The sequence below is a fragment of the Drosophila virilis genome, chromosome 4 (assembly GCF_030788295.1).
Source record: "Drosophila virilis strain 15010-1051.87 chromosome 4, Dvir_AGI_RSII-ME, whole genome shotgun sequence".
Taxonomy (NCBI): Eukaryota; Metazoa; Arthropoda; class Insecta; order Diptera; family Drosophilidae; genus Drosophila; species Drosophila virilis.
This window is the reverse complement of record NC_091546.1, coordinates 25,917,061-25,935,466: the sequence shown is the minus strand read 5'-3', so window position 1 is coordinate 25,935,466 and position 18,406 is coordinate 25,917,061. Positions and strand designations below refer to the sequence as shown.

Genomic DNA, 18,406 nt, shown 5'->3' with positions numbered 1-18,406 from the left:
TAGTTGCATCTCTTACTAAACTTTTATCAAAATAATTATTTATTTTCTTTTTGATTAGTTGCAGTTTTAAATTTGTGCATTTTTTCTTAAATCTTCTGTTTCATGAAAATTGTTCACGTATATCACTAAAAGCATTTTCCGCTACTGATAAAGTTAATGTTTGCTAACTGCTATAGAAACATTTTTTTATCTTTATAAATACATTCTGTGGCGAATCGGAAATCAAAGGACCAATTATATAGATGCGCTATTCACAAAGTTAAAGAGCTTTCCGTTTGCTGGTGCGATTATAAAGAGAAGTGAATCAGAAAGCCGAAAGGCAAACTTTGAACAGTTTCGTTTCAATCAAATTAAAGCGCTCCAGCAAATTGACAAAAGATATTAAGTTATTAAAAACAACGCGAGTCGAAACAGAATTTTTTTCGGCTGGAATATTGCCATAAAAGTCACACAACTAAAACAGAAAACGAGCCGAAAGGGGGGCTGAACTCATTGAAACTTGAGCTCCAACAACAAACACACACATGGGGAAAACGAATGGAAAATGCAGAGAGAGAAAAAAAGGGCAAAATTGAAAAACAAAAGGCAACTGGGAACTTTGTTGTTGGTCAACACTCTAAGCCAAAAATCAACAAATATAAAAAATTTCATAGCACGTGAGGCAGCATTTCAATTTTTCAGTAGCTTGTGCGCGCAAAAACTTTGACAGCGACGACCGCCCTGCTTGCCCCTAACCACGCCAACCACACTCCAAAAGCCGGAGCAGCAACAACAACTAGAACAACAACAACAACAAGAGCCAAAAACAAAATGACGACAGGTAGTCGTCAGTCTGGAGTCGGTCCACAGTTCCCCCATGGAGCCATTGCCAGCCCTGCGGCTACCCCAGGTGATGTTTGATCTTTCAACGGATGAGCTCGACCAGTGGCGGCCGGCTGGTTATTGGGGGTGGGGATTGGTAGCGAAGCGGGTGGCAACAACTGCAGCAACTTTTTGCCAAAGTGGGTCGGTCGCATGGCATGGCCTCAAAATTGATTACTTTGTGGAGGGGGCGACGCAGTTTCAGTTTTTTGGTTGCCATTTTGAAGCTGTTGATTATGACCACAAGGCATTAGCACAAAAATAAATATTTACCTTTGAAATTATTAAGCAAAGTTTTCTGATATCGGTGGTTACCTGTGGCATAGCTAAGCTGGCGAGCGGGTCGCAGCCCTCTTCTGTCTCGGATTCGGGGTCGGGGCGTAGTCAGGATTGTTCTAAATTGCACGAAAGTTTGATGTTTTTCTGATTGCAAAACTAATTAAAAAGTTGACGAAACTCATTTGGAATTGCCTTAAAGATTTAATTCGTGCAAAGGGTTCAGTGATGATTTTCAGTTTTTTATCGTCGTCAAGGAGCTAGCCCCTGGCTCAAGCTAATCACATCTTGCTCTTGATAACTTTTCGAGTTGCGCGCCAACTTTAAGAATGCACATAATCAATGTCGAACTATTTGACTTTAGCTGCTTATTGGACTCTCTTAAGGCGCTCGCCTTGAAACTTTTCAATTCCGCTCCGCTCCCCCCACCAAGCTAAACTAAGAAATGCCAAATGCAAAAATTGTTTTTCAATTTCTTTTCTATTTTGCAATACATAAAACACGAGCTGAGGCGAATGGAGCAACATTAGCATACAACTTTTCTTGTTATTTTTTATGTGAAAAATTTTCAAAAACTCGCCAAGGGTTGCGGGCGCGGGCACGGGTGCGGCAAGAAGCAACTAACTGCAAAGCCAAGGAAGCGGAAACGGAAAGCATACAACGCAGACAAACGCCAACAAATTCGATGGCGGCTAAGAGGAATCACGCAACTGCCGTTGCCCTTTTATCTCAGCGACTCAGGACTGCCGATGAGCCAAGCACTTGCAATTGAAAGCGGCGGGCGGACTAGGATTCCGAGTCGTTGTCGATGTCGATGTCGCGACGCAGACCAGACAAAAGTGAAAACAGTCGCGTCGCGGCAAAATACATAATAATGACATGGAAGGAAATCATTTTCATTTGCAAGCCATCGCTTCATTGCTTCCCATACCCTAACCCGAACTCAAGCCCGGGGAGCTCAGCTCCAGCCTCATCATTCGATGTCGCCTGGAGTTAGCTGCAACTTCGCGGTGGGCGCTTCATTTGTCGCAAAGTTTTATTGAATTACGCGGGCGTGCCTCGGATCTGCCGTGAATAGCGTTTGATGTGAGACATGCCACAGAGCGGAGCGACATCCATGCTGATAATGGAAGCTGACTTCCTTTCGGATTATCACGCCTCTGAAAATTCATTAAAACTTTTTTTTTTTTTGGAACTGGCAATCGATTTGTTCTCCCCATTCCCACTTACCGGGCACGCATATGGAACTGTGGCACCTGCATTCATTTTTCATTTTTCACAGCCGTTTGTCGTGTTGCCGTTTTGCGCCTTTGACTCGGCTTTGACTTTTTGCCAGCTGTCATTATTCATCCAAACTGTTTTCGCTTAGCCGGCGAGCGAGTTGGCGGCCCGACTCTCCAAATTTCCCACATATGTCGCCAACTAAGGACTGGACCAAGGCCCACGTGTGATTAATTGTTGCAAGTGCTGCTGCTGCTGCTACTCGTACCAAGTCAGCGCCGAGTGGGGAATAGCGTCGACTGAGTTATTGGCTTCGACACAAAACTTTCGGGCAGTGGCTCGTAAGCCACTGCCACAGTAGATTCAAGGTATCGAAGTCCGTTCTGGATGTTTTATGGCGCAACATGCCGACATTCGCTAGAATAAGTATGTTAACTAAGTCGATTTTCAGTGACCTTCAAACCGATTACGCATTAAATACTCAATCTTATATTATACTTACAATAGTTACACAAATATACTTACATTCTCTATTAAACGAAAATATATATTTTTATTGAATATATTTAACCTTTATTCTAATAATTAATTTGGAAAAACAGTTCCATACCATATTGCATGCGACAATTCCATAAATATCTCTTTTGTGGAAAATTCCACCCGCTAGTGTGACAAAATCGCGCATTTTCACTTACCAATTTTGCTTCTCGGGCAATAATGCGCATAAAAGATTTCTTATTTATAAAAATTCCAAATAACTTTCAAAGGAGCAAACTGTAATTTGAGTTGATTCTACACTTCTTGAAACACGTAAGATATCAATTAAAATGTACAAATAATTATTCAAGAAATGTATTTTATTTTTATAGAATGTGGCTCTTTTGTTTATTTTTTTGTTCTATAAATGTAACATTTTCGGACTGCATCGAAAAGTTTCATATTTGAACATCGATTTGTCGAATAAGCAACTCAATCATTTTCCATTGTCAATGGGGCTGCCGTTGTTGTTATTTTTGTTGTTGTTCTTGTTTGTGTTGAACTCTGCAGGAAGCTCGGAGCGGCGTACATTACAGCTGAGGCATAGAATAGAAAAATTATGCAGACTGCTGTCGATGGTGGGTAGCGGGGGGCGGAGGGCGTAAGGGCGCGCCACTGAAGCGACAAATGTGGCTATGCCACTTGCTGCCAAAATCAGCAAATGCACACACACACACACAAATGTGCATATGTGTGTGTGTGTGTGTGTGTAGTGCAGCCAAGCTGACTTGGGTTTGCGCCGGCCTCGACTGCAGTTGCACAATTTGTCGGCTTTCATTTTTGGCTATCCGCTTGCCAGCATATCGCCAAGCTGCCATATTGCCACATTGCCGTATTGCCACTTGCCACTTGCCACTTGCTTTTATGCAACAAATCATTGGCATAATTTAAAGCTTCGCTCGATGCTCAGTGCTCAGTTCTCAGTTCTCTTTGCCAGTTGCCAGTTGCCAGTTGCCAGTTGCTCGCTCTTGTCTCTTGTATTATTTTGCTGCTGCAGTATCGGGGGCATTGTGGGGTTAAGTGTGCACAGCATGCATGCCAGGCAGCCAGGCATTTAGCTCGTCTGGCAGCTGGGCTATCTGCTCCCTATGTATGATTATTGAATGTGGTCGAAGATTAATGATGCCTTCGTATTTGCCTTCGTCTCGGTGTTGTGTCTGTGCACAAGCCTGCCCCTGACTCTATTCCTGAGTTTGGGTTTGGGTTTGTATCGCATCAAGTTGCACCATTTGCTATCTTCTAATATTGTCTGGATGGAAATGGTAATCCTTGTTCAACTGTGGTTCCACTGCTCCTCCTTTTCAATATATAGTCAAGATGGTAAAATAAAGCTGATTAGTGGTAAGTGGGACCCGAACAGGAAAGCGATTTATGCATTGCGGTTGAGCTCAAGCTTAATACAATAAGACCATCGCAAATTAGGCTACATACGAGTGTAGTACATATGATTTTTTTTATTTATTGCATTTATCAGTTGCTAAGAAATTAGTTAAAAGAACACTTATTGGTAAGAAAAGACAGTTTTTCTACTACTTAAAAGCTTGAGTTGTAAGGAGTATATCAACTTTTTATGGATGGATAGGAGCAAAAGTTGTTCGAGTTAGGTTTCTTTACAGAAATTTGTAATCTACATGTTTATTGTATCATTTCTATGATCACCGACTTCTGATTTAAATAATTGTATTTATAGTTTTCTTGCTTTCTCCCGCTCGGTAAACAGCGAAATAAAAAATATTATATATACTACAATATGAGAATATACTTAGATTATGGGATATTATGAGATATTAGATGTTATGAGCTATATATATAAGTATATACATATGCTTGGTCCGGCACATTAATAACTTAGAAACGTTGAATATTTTTACTGTGCTCCCAGTTAAGGTTTGTTAGAAAACCAGCTTGTTTATTATTTTGGCACTTGATTCGTCTGGAGAACTGAACCAGAACAGGAATGGGGAAAATGACAAGTCTCGCATATGAACTTCCATAATAATAATAGAAGCACTCGTGCAACGTGAAATTTAATTAAATTTTTGGCCACGGCCAGACGGGTAGCCTACGTGAGAGCCCAGAGCTGGTAGAAGGTTTGTGTACCTGGGCTCCGTCCTTGGGTAAAGGGGAGGTCCGTCGCTCTGTCTCTTTCTTTTTTAGTTGGTGGTGACATATGTGACGCATAAATTAAACACTCCATTGAGGCGTCCTCACGTACGCTCGGGAGAGCCGGTAGGCGCTGGGGGCTGACTTTTCGCCATAGACCTAGGGAAATGCTCATTAGTTTTTTCGCATCATCGCCCAAGTGTGAGCAGAGCGGTCACTGCTTCAGACCAACTATATTTTTTAATTTGATTGATTTTAATTTATTTTTATTGAGCAGCTCGGAACGCAGCTCACCAGCCGGTTTGCCAGTGCGTACTGGTTAATCATTCCGAGCATGGGGACTCTCAACTAGTCGCGTTGTCTCGATTTGCAAATGGTGTCGTCTGCACCTCCCCAACTCGTCTCTAACCAGAACAAGTGCCATAAAGTTTGAGCTCTCTGGGAGTTCATAGAAAAAAGTGTTTCCCAAGGCTATTCTGGTCTGCGACAACTGGGTTTCGATTGCGCCAGGGTCTTGAGGGAGCACAGCAACAAGGGTAACATGGAAGCGGCTATTGCCGTAGACATGCACGGAGCGGAGTTGGCTTTTCTGGGCTCATTGCACATTGAACCGAGTTGTGGTCCTTAGATTTGCTGCGGTCTGTGACTATGGCACAAGTTTATCAATAAAATGCTGTGGCATACAAAAGTACACGAGTTATTTCTTTTACATGGATGTTTTGAGGCCAGGCCATCGGGATATGCTTGACTTATAGCCACTGAAAGAAAGTTTTTGTGCCATGTTGAGATGAAATATGTATCTGAATCTTTTCGGGTCAAAACGCATTTGCCAGTTAAGCTAACGCGTAAATAAGGGCATTGTATAAATAGCTTTAAATATTTATATTCTTATATACTGAAGTAAACTAGTTCAAGTAATAAATATATCTGTTAATAAAAACTATCGATCTTTTAGCTGTCAGCGCTTAAAGAGAAGACTGTGAAATATAATCCTTTGCAAAAGATAGGTATCATGTTGGGTCTTAGGGGTTTTCCCATGCCGGAAAACGACACTCGAAAACCTTTATTGCTTAAATGAAATAATGAAATAATTCAGGGCTATCGTGTCTGACAAAAGCTGGTAACGAGGCTCAAGCGAGATCTCGTAGGTGTTTAGCATCCATTGATAATTCAATTAACATGTTACTTCCACGAATTGTTATAGGTTTTGCGCTTGAGCGGACCATATCTGGCATCTTGTATCTCGATACGACACTACAGAAATGTTGAAGAATTACTCTTCCTCATATTTCAGACATCGTGTAATTTAAAACCACTCAGCACTCGATACGGAGCACTGGAGCCTGGCTGTGTGAACAATTGATTGGAAAAAAGGATTCGTCTGAGCATGGGATCGAGTTCGTTGTGCTGCTTATGCGCTGCTTCAGTTCAGTTTTTAAATGAATTCTCATTGAAGCGTTAATCCATTTAGGTCCATTCTTCTGCGCCAGTTTAACCCGTGGGTCGCAAACGTTTGCCCGCACATCTAACCTGATTTCGGGGCCAATTTCATGCGGTACTCGCACCTTTTGCCCATTCCCATGGTCGAAACCAATTGCTTGTATTTTGTGACAATGACCTATTTGTGGGAGCTCCTTCTGCTGTGGGCCCAAGCGAAATTGTGCATAAATTAAAAAAATGTTTCATAATCTAAACTATAAGCCCATTAAACGGTTGACCAACCACCTATTCCGTGTTTCCATCATCCTCCCCCCCTGTTATATGTATGTATATTTTATCAAAGGCAAAATTGATGACAATGCGGCTTGTCAACGCCTCGTCAGCTTCGGCTTAGGTGGCTGTTGCTCCTGCTGCTCCTGATGCTGTCGGGCTTCCTGCAACAAAAGATAAAAATTTCATTAAATCCATTATAACTGCCGTGGTAGAAGCGAGAAGAGTAAAAAGGATGATAACTAAGCGAGGGCACCCTTAAAGCCACGTTGGCAATATTCGCTTTTAGAAGGAGGTACAAAATAAATTTTGTGTGGTATATAGAGTTAAGCAGTTGCTCGATAATCTAAGATTATAATTAGATTATAATGAAAATATTACTCAAGTTAAAATGCTCAATGCATGCAATTTTTTAGCTAATGTTGTTTATTTTTGGTTACATTAGTTACTTTTGTTGTATTGAATATTATTCATTAATAATTAATAACTCATTCCAATATCTCACAAATTGATTAGTTTATTTATAACGAGCATTCTATACTATACTTAAGATTCTCATACAGCATACCCTACTTGTATTGCTGCTTATGATTACCAATCGATCGATACCCTACAAGTATTCAATTACATTCGCTTTCAATTTTATATGTTCGATAATAATTTATGTACGTTTACGTTTAGACCGCAATTGCATCAGCTTTACCAATGTAGCGCAGCGACAATCTGATATATTTTCCACACATGCCCAATACAATGTATTCACCGCATATATAATATCTTTTGCTCAAATTACCGCTATTCACACACAGACGGGCACAAATACATGTACACAGACGTCTAAGCAAATATCCCCGTTGTGTAAATATCCTGTCCCAGTGCCCGTCGCTGTCGCTGTCCCTGTTCCTGTCCCTCTCGCTGTCGCTGTCCCTGTTCCTGTCATGGCTTCGCTTCCATTTTGCATTTTCCACTTTCCACGTCCCCTCTTCATTTCCCCTTCGTCCTACCCAAATACGGGCGCTCTTTAGGCTTTTGTGTGCCACGCGAGCTCAGCAAATGTCGTGCTGTGCAGATACACTTTGTGTGTGTGAGCGTGTGTGCGTGTGTGTGTGTGATAACAACCCAAGGATTATTTCGCATTACTTTATTTTCACAACCGCTTGCAAGTTTGCGGTACTTTAGCCAAGCCACGCCCCAGCCCCGCCCCTTGAGGCAAGGCCCGCTTATAATTTACACGCTGATTGCGCGTCGGGATTATATATAATTTCTCTATGGTTTCTTCCCCGATTCCCCCCTCTATCACATGCAATCGCCATGAACACACTCTATGCCATCCCCTACCAAGTACCTACCTATTTATGCGCATTTATCTGATTTTTGTAACTCCGTGTGCGGTTTTTTCCGGGTCTCTTTTCTTCACACGTTTTTATGAGCTTATAAAATTAATTGTATATTAATGTGTGTGTGTGTGCCTGTATGCTTGTGTGTGTGTGTGTGTGTGTGTACCTTTAGATGTGATGGATATGGCACATTTGATTATGTTTTGGCTAAATAATGAAATTATCTGGCAATAAAGCGTTCTATGTTACCGGGAGCTGTAATTTTGAATGGTATTATCCTGATTTTCGGCTTGTCCGAATGATGATGGATGAGCCAATGAGAGGATTTGGATACGTTGCGGACAGAATGGGCGTGAGTGTCGTAGAGTGAAAGTCAGACGTTGCCGAATGTATTCAGTGGGGCGGCAATGACCAAACCTCGCGTTGACCTTACACATTAACCACATTACCCCAACCCCAGCTGCAGCACCAGCAAACATTACATTACAAGCAACGGCAGCTGTAGTAATGTAACCGATTTGGAAACCGAAACCCAGACCATGGTGGTCGGTTAAGTGGCCAACTGCGTAACCATAACCTCAACCATTGACAAATATTGAAAAAGCGTCCGCTGTTTTCCCCTGGCATTATCTGAAAGTCGTTGTATCGTTATTAACGAGTCGGAGAGACTCCGAAAACAAACGAGGTCCGCGACATAGACAACTGAAACATAATACAAATAATTAAAAATAGCCCGAGCACTGAGCACTGAGAGACAATGTCGTGGTGTGGATGGGGAAAAGGTCTAGCCGGCTGGCGGACTGTGGCAAAAACAATTGTGTCAATAGTTCACCCGCATTTCAGTAGAGGAGCGGCGGCGGCGACCAGGAGATAAACACAGACGATAATGGCCTGCATCGGACGGAACAGCTGCTAACGACTGTCAATGACTGGATGACTCAAAACTAATATAACATACGCCTATAGTCAGAGTGAGAGAGAGAGAGAGGGTGGGGTATGATTCGAATCCAGTTGATCTATGCGACACACACTTGAATATATCCCTAAGAGCCTGAGGGAGTAGGGAAGGGGAACCAATTGTAAGGTGACACCTACTGGCATCATTTGTTTACACAATATTGGATATTGGATAGGCTAGAGGCAAAGGAAATGGGCATTAGCATGAAATTTGTAAGGCACAACACGCACTCAAGAACGAAAGGAAAGCAAAGGAAAGGATCAGTTTGTAGAAATTTATGCAGGCGACAAATTCAAAACACATGTCCTGAGCGCGCGAGCACAACAGCCCCTGGAATACACGAATAACCAATCAATTGTTTATTTATTGTCTGTTACTTGTTTGCTTTTCTTTTCATTTCGTTCAATCTCTTTTGTCTGACAAGCAGGACAGACCCTGGTGTCATCTCCCATTGCGAGAGACCACACAAAAGTAGCCATGAACCCAGTCACAGCCGCAGTCACTGCATTTAGCCTCAGTCACGGCCTAGTGAAGCTGTGCGTACTGTAGGGCAGGTGCCAAATAGCAAACCCAGATTACGCAGAACAGAACGGAACAGAACAGAGCCGAGGGTTAAACGGACAACTTCATTTAGGGATTGGCTCATTTTACGCGCATTATCCATAGTCATTATCTGGGCAAATCTTGCTGTCGGCCAACGGATGGGCATTGTTTTCGGACATCGGTCCCAATTATGGCATCAATTTCCATTGTCCGTTCCTCGTGATTAGTATTGCCAACTCGGCAGCTACTTGGATAAGCCACACAGAGAGAAATTTTCGACGACAATGGGTAATTCGAGTTATTCATTTTTGCTGGACAACAATATCGGAATTAGAAGCCATTGTAAGTAGTTTAGAAATGATTCAGAAAAGTATGCTCTATTCTTTTATGATTTTTATAAGAATTGGATATGGCAAGACAATATGCATGGATGTACCATACACATAGCCTGGGATTCTAATCGGGATCCTCATGTTATTTGTGTCATATAATATGTTTAATATTCGATTAATTTATCATTTCAATCTACTCATTACAAGAAGCAACCCTCGGGCAGAAACGAAGGACACTGCGGTTTCGGCTTGTCCGACTTAAGCCCAGGCTCAAAAGCGCTGGATCTAGTCGAGCGCATGCCACAGACAAGGACACGCGTGTGCCCAATGCCAAGTCGCATAAAGCAATATAATCTCTCATTACAACTACAACAAAAGCGCCCTGGCGAGCTCAGCCTGTGGCATATGCTGCTCCTTCCCGTTGACTTATTCCTTCTCCGTCTCTGCAGGCGTCACGAATTTATAGCCCCTGCAGTGCGAACGTCGCGTCGAGTGCAACAAGCACAAAAATTTATAACTGAGCCGTAATGAACTCATATTTTATAACGTTTATTAACCCATTGATAACCGGCCAAGTGCTTAACGGCAACTGAATTTATGCGTCTGGTCTTGTCGTTTCTTGGGGCACGGGGTAGTGCGCCAGTCGCCAGTCTTGGTCTGCGTCTGGCGGGTTATCGAAACATTCTCAACGGCCGGAGCAGCCAATGCCTTGTGACAAATAAATGTCATATTAATGTCAGAGTCCCACAAGCAGAATTGATTCGCTGTGGCCTCCCCGGATTCAAATCTGCGGCAGCCCAACTGAGCCCCATCCCCCATGCGGCTGCTGGGTTATGTTTGTGGACTTCGGATTTTCAAGTGGCCCAGCTTCCGCACGCCTGCGTCTTTCATGCGGCCTGCTTTAGTTTCATGCATGTTCCCTTGGCTTAAGGCTTTATTAGGAATGGTTGCGATAAGCCTATGTTATGAGGACTGCGAATGGCCAAGTGCGAGAGTCTCTTTAAGCGAAACAAATTGTGAGGCGCCTTGGCAGCCTTCGGAACTGGGATAAAATAGTATGGCGCAATTGGGCGAATCTAACCGGAGATCATTGTGGTAATTATGACGAAATTAACAAGCCCTCGCATGGCCAATTCTAATACGATTTGGTAAAAACGACAAGTAAATTTAATGGATACTACTTGATAAGTTTAATAGCTACCCCAAGATTTTGTTAACTGCATTGATACCATTGAAGAAAAAACGTCAGATCAACTATTTATTTAAATACGTTAATGCGAACAGGTCGAATTAGTTTTAAAGTTAAAGTTAAAATTTATTCGTTTAATTTTTCACCGAATTTCGCGCCTCATGGCACCCTCATATCCAAGAAAATTTGTATTTTCCGTAACAGATGAATCTCTTCTTTTATGACACTCACTCTCTTCCCTCCGAGTGGTTGGCTTTTGCGAAATGGTTTTTATACTTATTTCTAAAATTTTAACAGATTTTTTTAAAAATGAAGCTGATCGTATGAGAAAAAATGTCTTAATAAATCAGTTGTCTGTCATAAGGCGAAAAGGGAATTTTCTAAAATTAACTCTAAAATTAATTTCAATTCTTTAGTGTACCTTTTACCTTTGCTACCCTTCTAGCGTCGCCCACTTTTACTTTTCGCAACACACTTTCAGTCGTTCTGAGCCTTTCACATTTAACACATTGCGCTGTCCTGCGCCCGAGGCACTCATCCCGTGCACGTTAGCCGCTTCCGGCATGCGCTTGTATGTGTTTGTTTGCATTGCTCGCCTTTGGCACGCACTGCCCGCCCGTTTTCCCAGCTTGGCAGCTTCCCGGTTGCCTTTTTGGTCCTTTGCCCTGTGCGAGCAGCGTCAACTAAATATTCCCCTGTGATCCGTGCTTCGCAATCAAGCGTTACTGTTGTTTGCTTTTCGGAACTTTGGTCCATTAAGTGACGGCGTTGCTGCAGCCGCCGGCGGGCAAATGTCGCTGGTGACTTTTGGCACTCGATGTGATGCGTTACGGCGGTCACGTGTCACTGGCAGTGCCGTAATTGTATCTATAAGATACAATTACAATTTTTCAATATTTTTGCACAGCGGGTGGCTGCAGCAGCTGAGCTCTGAGCACTGAGCTCGGCCAGGAGCGTTTTCGTGGGCGTTATTATTTATTTATAGTGACACTTTATTGCAACGAAGCTGCCGCTGCCGCCGCCGGCGCCAGCTGCAGGATATGCACGCAGGACACGGTCGAATGTAAGTGCGCACTTGCGGCGTCTTGGTTACATTGAGAAACTGAGCAGCAGCAGACGTAGAGAACGAAGGGATGAGGAGCAGCGGGAATATGTTGCATCATCGCTCGTCCGTGGCCTTAATGTCCTCGCCAGTTGCCATTTGGTGCTTGCTGCTTGCCAGTTGGCGGTTGCCAGTCGCCTGTTTAATGTTGCGTTGCGCACTGCACGTCCTTCGTGTCCTTTTGCTTTAATTTACTGTGTGCCCACAACACAACAACAGTTCACCCGTACTCGAGCTGCCTCTCGAGGCATTATCATAATTTTTCAATTTATTAACAAAGTCAAAACAGTTTAGCTCGTCCCCTCGTTCTCGGCGTGCCCTAAACCTCATTTATTATCTGTGTTATGCACGCCAAGGAAGAGCGCCTCGGCCTGATGTCCTGCGGTGCCTCGGCATGAAATGCGCGTTAAAATGCCTTTAATTGTTTCTTATTTATGCTTCCGTTTCAGTTTAAGTTCGTGTTTCAGTTTGTCTTTCAGTTCAAGTGTGCATTCGTTTTTTGATACGATAATGGTGCGTGAAATTGGAATTTATTGGACTGATGTCTGGGAATCTATCGCTCAACCGCTTGGCTATTTACTTGATAGTTTATGCTATGAAATTATTTCCCACTGACTCGCCCCGTCCAGTGCACAAGTCAATTGCTGATTAAGACAAATTTTCGAATCATTTAAACCATTTGCTAGCACATGTTCAAGGCCCCGACCGAGCGACAAAATTATTCATTTCCTTCCTCGACTCTCGACGAATTTTAAAGAACACAAATATATATTTAACTATGTCGCGTTCATTTCGAGGGCCTCTCCAGACAATTGCAGCTGTATTTTTAATTGATTGAGAGCAGCTTCAGTTTAATTGACCCAAAATTCGAAAGATTTAAATTAAAGACACTAGCGAATTGCCATAGCCGGCGCATTTTTCGAGGCCCCACTAATGGGGCACCCACGATAGTGGAAACGCCATCAAACACTCGAAACTTTAACACTCGAGTGCAAAGTTCTTAAGCTTGACTTGGGCTGAACCAAAACTCAAAAACCAAAATCCAATTTGCAAGTTTTTCGAGAGCACACACGCAAAATTCTTCGGCCTGCTGTTTACTCAAGGCCCCAAACCAGTTCTACTTCCCGTTTGCGTTCCTGTTCCCGTTCCGATTCCAGTTCCTAGCGACGTTGACAATCACGCACGATTTCAGGCAAATCTAATTTAAATATGACTACACATCAGTCGGCTCTGGCAGGCGGACAGGCGGGCTACAGGCAGGCAGGCGCGCAGGCTGGCAACCTTTGATGGCTTCTATCCCGGCTGAGAACTACTGTTCCGACTGGCAGTTACTTTAGTTAGTTAACTGTTTATGAACCCAAACCACGCCCCGACTGTGGAAGGGGTGTGGCCGGGCACTTTACACTTTTGTGCGCCAGCTCCTCTAAAGTAATTAAGTGTTTTTCCACATGATGGCTTCATAGACGCCACCGGGCAGAGGTAGAGGCAGGTCAGAGTGGCAGCAGAAGTGTTGCCAGGCAGACCCAGTCGATAGACAGCTTCTGTTCCTGTGTTCCTGCACTGCATACTCTTATAATTGGTTTAAAAAACGTGAAGGAAACGTGAAAGCAAAGTGTTGGCCCGGTTTGATAGTTGCAGATAGTTTGCCTGGCCGTCAGACTCTTCAGGCTCTCGGGCCGCATACACTTTTAATAAACTTTCTGTTGCGAGCAGGCAGAAGCAGCAACAAAATCATTAATAAACTATTAAGGTATTTCGCCAAAGTGCTTTACTCGCGCCGAGCAAAAACTTTGACAGACAATGCAACTCGATCTGGGCAAGCCGCAAACTCTTTTGATACGATGGAAATTATGTTAAACTTCTTAAGTAAATGGGATAATGGGAAGATTGTAAATTGAGGATAAGGCTTAGCCATAATACTTAGTTACACATATTAAAATCACGCATATGCATAAGCTAGCTACTCGAGCGCTTTGAATATAAAAAGCCAAGTGCCCAGGTCCAATGTACACTGAATTAGTTGGCACTTATAGCTATTGTATTACAAATAAATATTAACTAAAAATTTGGTAATATTTAGTTTAAAAGAAAGATTGTAAAACTGCCAGAATATAATCAAGCAATTAAACTTGATGTGCCCTAAACTCAGCTGTGGAAGTTAAATCTTCTACCCTAAGTTCTGTTATGCGGAATAAATTTACTGTAAATTAAAAGACACGGATATTTATAAATTTTTCTATGCGATTCTCAAGATTAATTCTCAGTCAAATACTATTCATCTGTGACCTTACTTTTATTCTTATTGCTTATAATCAATAATAGTTGACTGTAAAATAATCGGTGAGTATATTTAGAAGAAAGACCTGTGGAAAATTAGATTAAATTGGCTTCAAACTTATTTTCATATATCTTTTATAAATTCGTATATCTCTAATAAAATGAGTTGTGCTTCAGCGATTTTGACAAATCTTTTCCAGAGCTGGAAATGTATAAACGCACTTATTTATTCTTATGTCATCTATTTTCTGGTTGCGATCTAAATTATATATGATATATATATATTGAATAGATACTAGATATTTTTAAGAGAATGATTGAAACGATTTCTGCCCGAAAGACTCATCACATGTTTTATGTATGAATCTTTCAGGGAACTTTGTACACATAAGACTGGCAGGCATAAGTATTTATGTCAGGCAATAACACTATTCAGCATTAATGGATCCAAATGCATATTTTACGAATACGAATGGAGTCGAGGCGAGTGCCGAGTGCCGAGAATGCCCGAGTTGCGAGATCCATTGCATTTGCTATATTCGAAATACATTTGTAATCAGAGCCAATTAATCTCAAGCTAGCGACATGCCCGGGTCTTCATCTCCGATCTTTGCTGCTTGGTTTCTGCTGTTGTAGTTGCTGTTAAAAATAATTTCTGTTGACACAAAGATTGAATGCCTGGGGCTGGCACTCCTGTCCCTGCTCCTGGTCCAGCACTGCCATACCTTGCTCTGCCCTGCCCTGGCTCCAGTTTGACTGTGCTGTGATCTGCGATCTCGACGTGTGCATAATTTATGCCTTCGATCACATGAAGACATGAAAAATGTCGCCACAAGACGCTTGAGCGATGATGACGACTCGCGAGGCCGCGAATGCAATCGGACCCGATGGATGAATAGCCATGGCCATAGCCGACTAGTCTTGCCAAATACGGCCGGCTACTAGGACAAAGGGGCGTAGAGGTAGAGGCCGGAATCAAGCATAAATTAAGTTGACAAGCTCTCTGATGCACTAGTACAAACGTGTTCCGTGTAGTTCCGCTGCTCCTGCCCAATGTCAACGACGTCAGGCGACTGCGTTGTCGCTTCTCCGCCTCGACCAGCGTCAATTTAATGTGTGGACATAATTTTCCTGTCGCATTCAATTCATGACGACCCAACCGACGACGGGGTCTAAAAACAACAAACATAAAAACACTTGCACGTGAATTGCATCACAGATGCTGAAGCCGATGGAGATGGGCGACGCGATGCTCGATGCCCTAGCTCCTGCCCCAGCTCCTGTTCCTCATGAGAGTGTTGTTGTTGCTGCTGCTGTTGCTGTGATGAGGCTGATGTTGCCGATAATGGCCATGGCAATGTGCACACGTTATATGCACATTTGTGAGTACTTATATGGATACGGGTATGTGAGTGTTTGATTTGGGTTCGTTTCAATTGAATTGCAAAGCAATTGCAGGTTGAGGTGACTCTGGCTGGACCCTTAACAGAATTCTACTCGAGCTTCTGCTGTCATTTTTATACAAATATTCTAAATTACTTTTCTCGGTTTTCTGAATGAGTCATTAAGGCAACGCGGAATAAGCAATGATTATGAATCGAAATCTCCCTGAAGGGCAATCAATTTTAGAAGTAGACATTGAATACTGTCACAATATTTATAAGACATTAAATCTTTGATTCGCATTTACCATCAAAGAAGCAAAATTAAAATGTTAACAGAAATCTCTTAAAACGACTGAGTTCGAAAATGTTGCAAATTTTCCTTGAATTTGCCAGAGCTGCGGAGTCAATGCATTTATTAAGTTTTTATGAAAATAAGTTTAGACTCAATCGAAAGAAGCCTAAAGATTCACCTAGAAAATCCGTGAACCGCATTTTCTACCGAGGGAGCCTTTTGAGAAATATGCGGAACGTAGGGCTTTGAAAATAAATAATAAATAAATAAAATAAATAAGCAAATCGGACAAAATTTAGTAGGACTAGTGACACCCTTCCGACTAGAGTCCTCCTACATGCCATAACTTTGTGCCTTACGAAATTAAGTCCAAGATAGTTATTTTAGATGAACATTCAGGAATATTATCAATGTATTTGTACATACTTTTATATATAAAGCGAGTTTTGAAATTAATTATCTCTTCGAATGAAAGAGTCTAGCAGTTGAAGAACGTTCAAACTAATCTGACATAAAAAATGCATTAGCTCTGTCAAATAAATTTTGTGCGGAAAAAGAACACCTTTTATAAATCCTAAAAACAGCCAAAGATATTCATCTTATTGTTGCTTACTTGAGTTATGGATGCATAGTTCTGTGTATATTTCTGTTTATCAAGAACTTCAGCTTTGGCGCACTAAACCCTACCTTTGACCCCTTTGTGATACCTGTCATTGTTTTCCACATACTCAAAATGTTGGTTAATGAAGTCATTTGCGAGTTGCTGTTTCCGTTTAATTGTGTGTCGTTCTGCGCCCTGTCGCAGTCCCTGTCCCTCTATCTATTCCTAGGGGCACCTTGTGGACTGGCCCCGCAACAGTCGCTGCGTTGCATGCCAATTGCTGATGAGCTTTTAATAATGTTTTCGCTTCGCCATCGTAATTCTTCTTGCCGGCACTTGCCGCATAATTCGATTATGGCGCGGCGACTTTCAAGTGACGTCGCGCCAAAGCCAGAGGAGGAACTGCCTCCAGTGCGGCACATCCGTGAGGCGGCGCTGGTTGCAATTTAATTAAGTGAAGTGCAAGTTTACGCGGCAGGCAAGCCAGAAGAGGAGGGAGGAATCGTTGGCAACCGGCAGGTTGAGTCAAAGTTGTCGCAGTTGCAAAACTGCCGCCGATCAGGCGCGATTATCGGCAGTGGTTGTTGCGGCTGGTTGGCTGCACCCACGCTGCGAACTGGTGGGGGAATCGGCATGGGCGGACGACGATGTCTCCGCCACGTGCGGCACTTGCTTTTGATGCACTGCGAGAGAGCGGAGGCTGTCGCCGCCTCGCCAGACACGCCCACGTAATTATCGCTATCGCTGCGAATTGCACGCGTTGCACGCGCTGATTTCCCTGCTCCGATGCTGCCGGCATGGCTGGCTGGCTGGTATTGGCTTTGCCGCCTTTTCGACGTTGCCTTCCTTGCGGGAAATCCGTTGCGTTGTTTATGACTCCTGTGTGTGCTGCCCCCGCTGCAGCTGCGGCTTTTTGCATGCCACAAATGCCTTTGGCAAGCCGACGCCCCGCTGGCTATCAATGACATCGACGCCACACTTCAAACACTTTAACCTGAGCCGCCGGCTATTGTTGTTGTTGCAGTTGCCGTTGCCGTTGCAGTTGCAGCAAATGTTGCAAGGGTTGAACTTGCCGCAATCGATGCCATAGCTGCTGTTATATTTAATTGCAACTTTAGTTTTCTGCTTGCCTAAATGGATTATCAGATCTCCTCCCATTCTCCGCACTTATAAGGACGCATTTGACTTTAATGGAGTTGTTCTGTTTTGTCCAACCGAATGATACTCAATTATGCACAGTGTAGATTCATTGGCTTACATCAGAGTTTTGCTGAGCTCAGCCAGCAAAGGAAATGTAAGGAAAGAGACACATTTTAAACATCTTAATAGTTCTTGTAGAATTTCTCTTACCCAACACCCATGGTAGCCAGAGCTATTTTATTATGCTAACAACAATTGGAATAATTATTATAATAGTAACAAAATATTATATACAAAGTATAGTAAATGAAACTCCACAAGTGAAATAGAAATCAATTTTTTTGTATCATCAGAAAATCTGCAAAAAAAAAAATGGCTAGTTTTGTGCTCGTCTCAAAACTTCGAAAAACTTTCATGCAACAATAATTATTGGGAAGACTGAATATTTTTGTTCAGTGTAAAGTGAACTCTCTACGCTCTTCATTTGGGTCGAATTAGTCGCTTGCTTTGCGTTGACAGATTTTATCGCGCCGCTGCCGCTC

The 18,406-nt window shown here is 42.7% G+C and overlaps 1 long non-coding RNA gene across 1 annotated transcript in view; it reads right to left on the bottom strand.

The window, feature by feature from the left end:
* Window positions 1–4,328: 4,328 nt before the first annotated feature.
* The window catches only part of LOC116651403 (uncharacterized), a 91,112-nt gene continuing 77,034 nt past the window's right edge, over window positions 4,329–18,406 (bottom strand). The window contains exon 3 of the long non-coding RNA XR_004304403.2: window positions 4,329–6,872. This is a non-coding gene — a long non-coding RNA (uncharacterized lncRNA). The remainder of the gene's footprint in view (window positions 6,873–18,406) is intronic.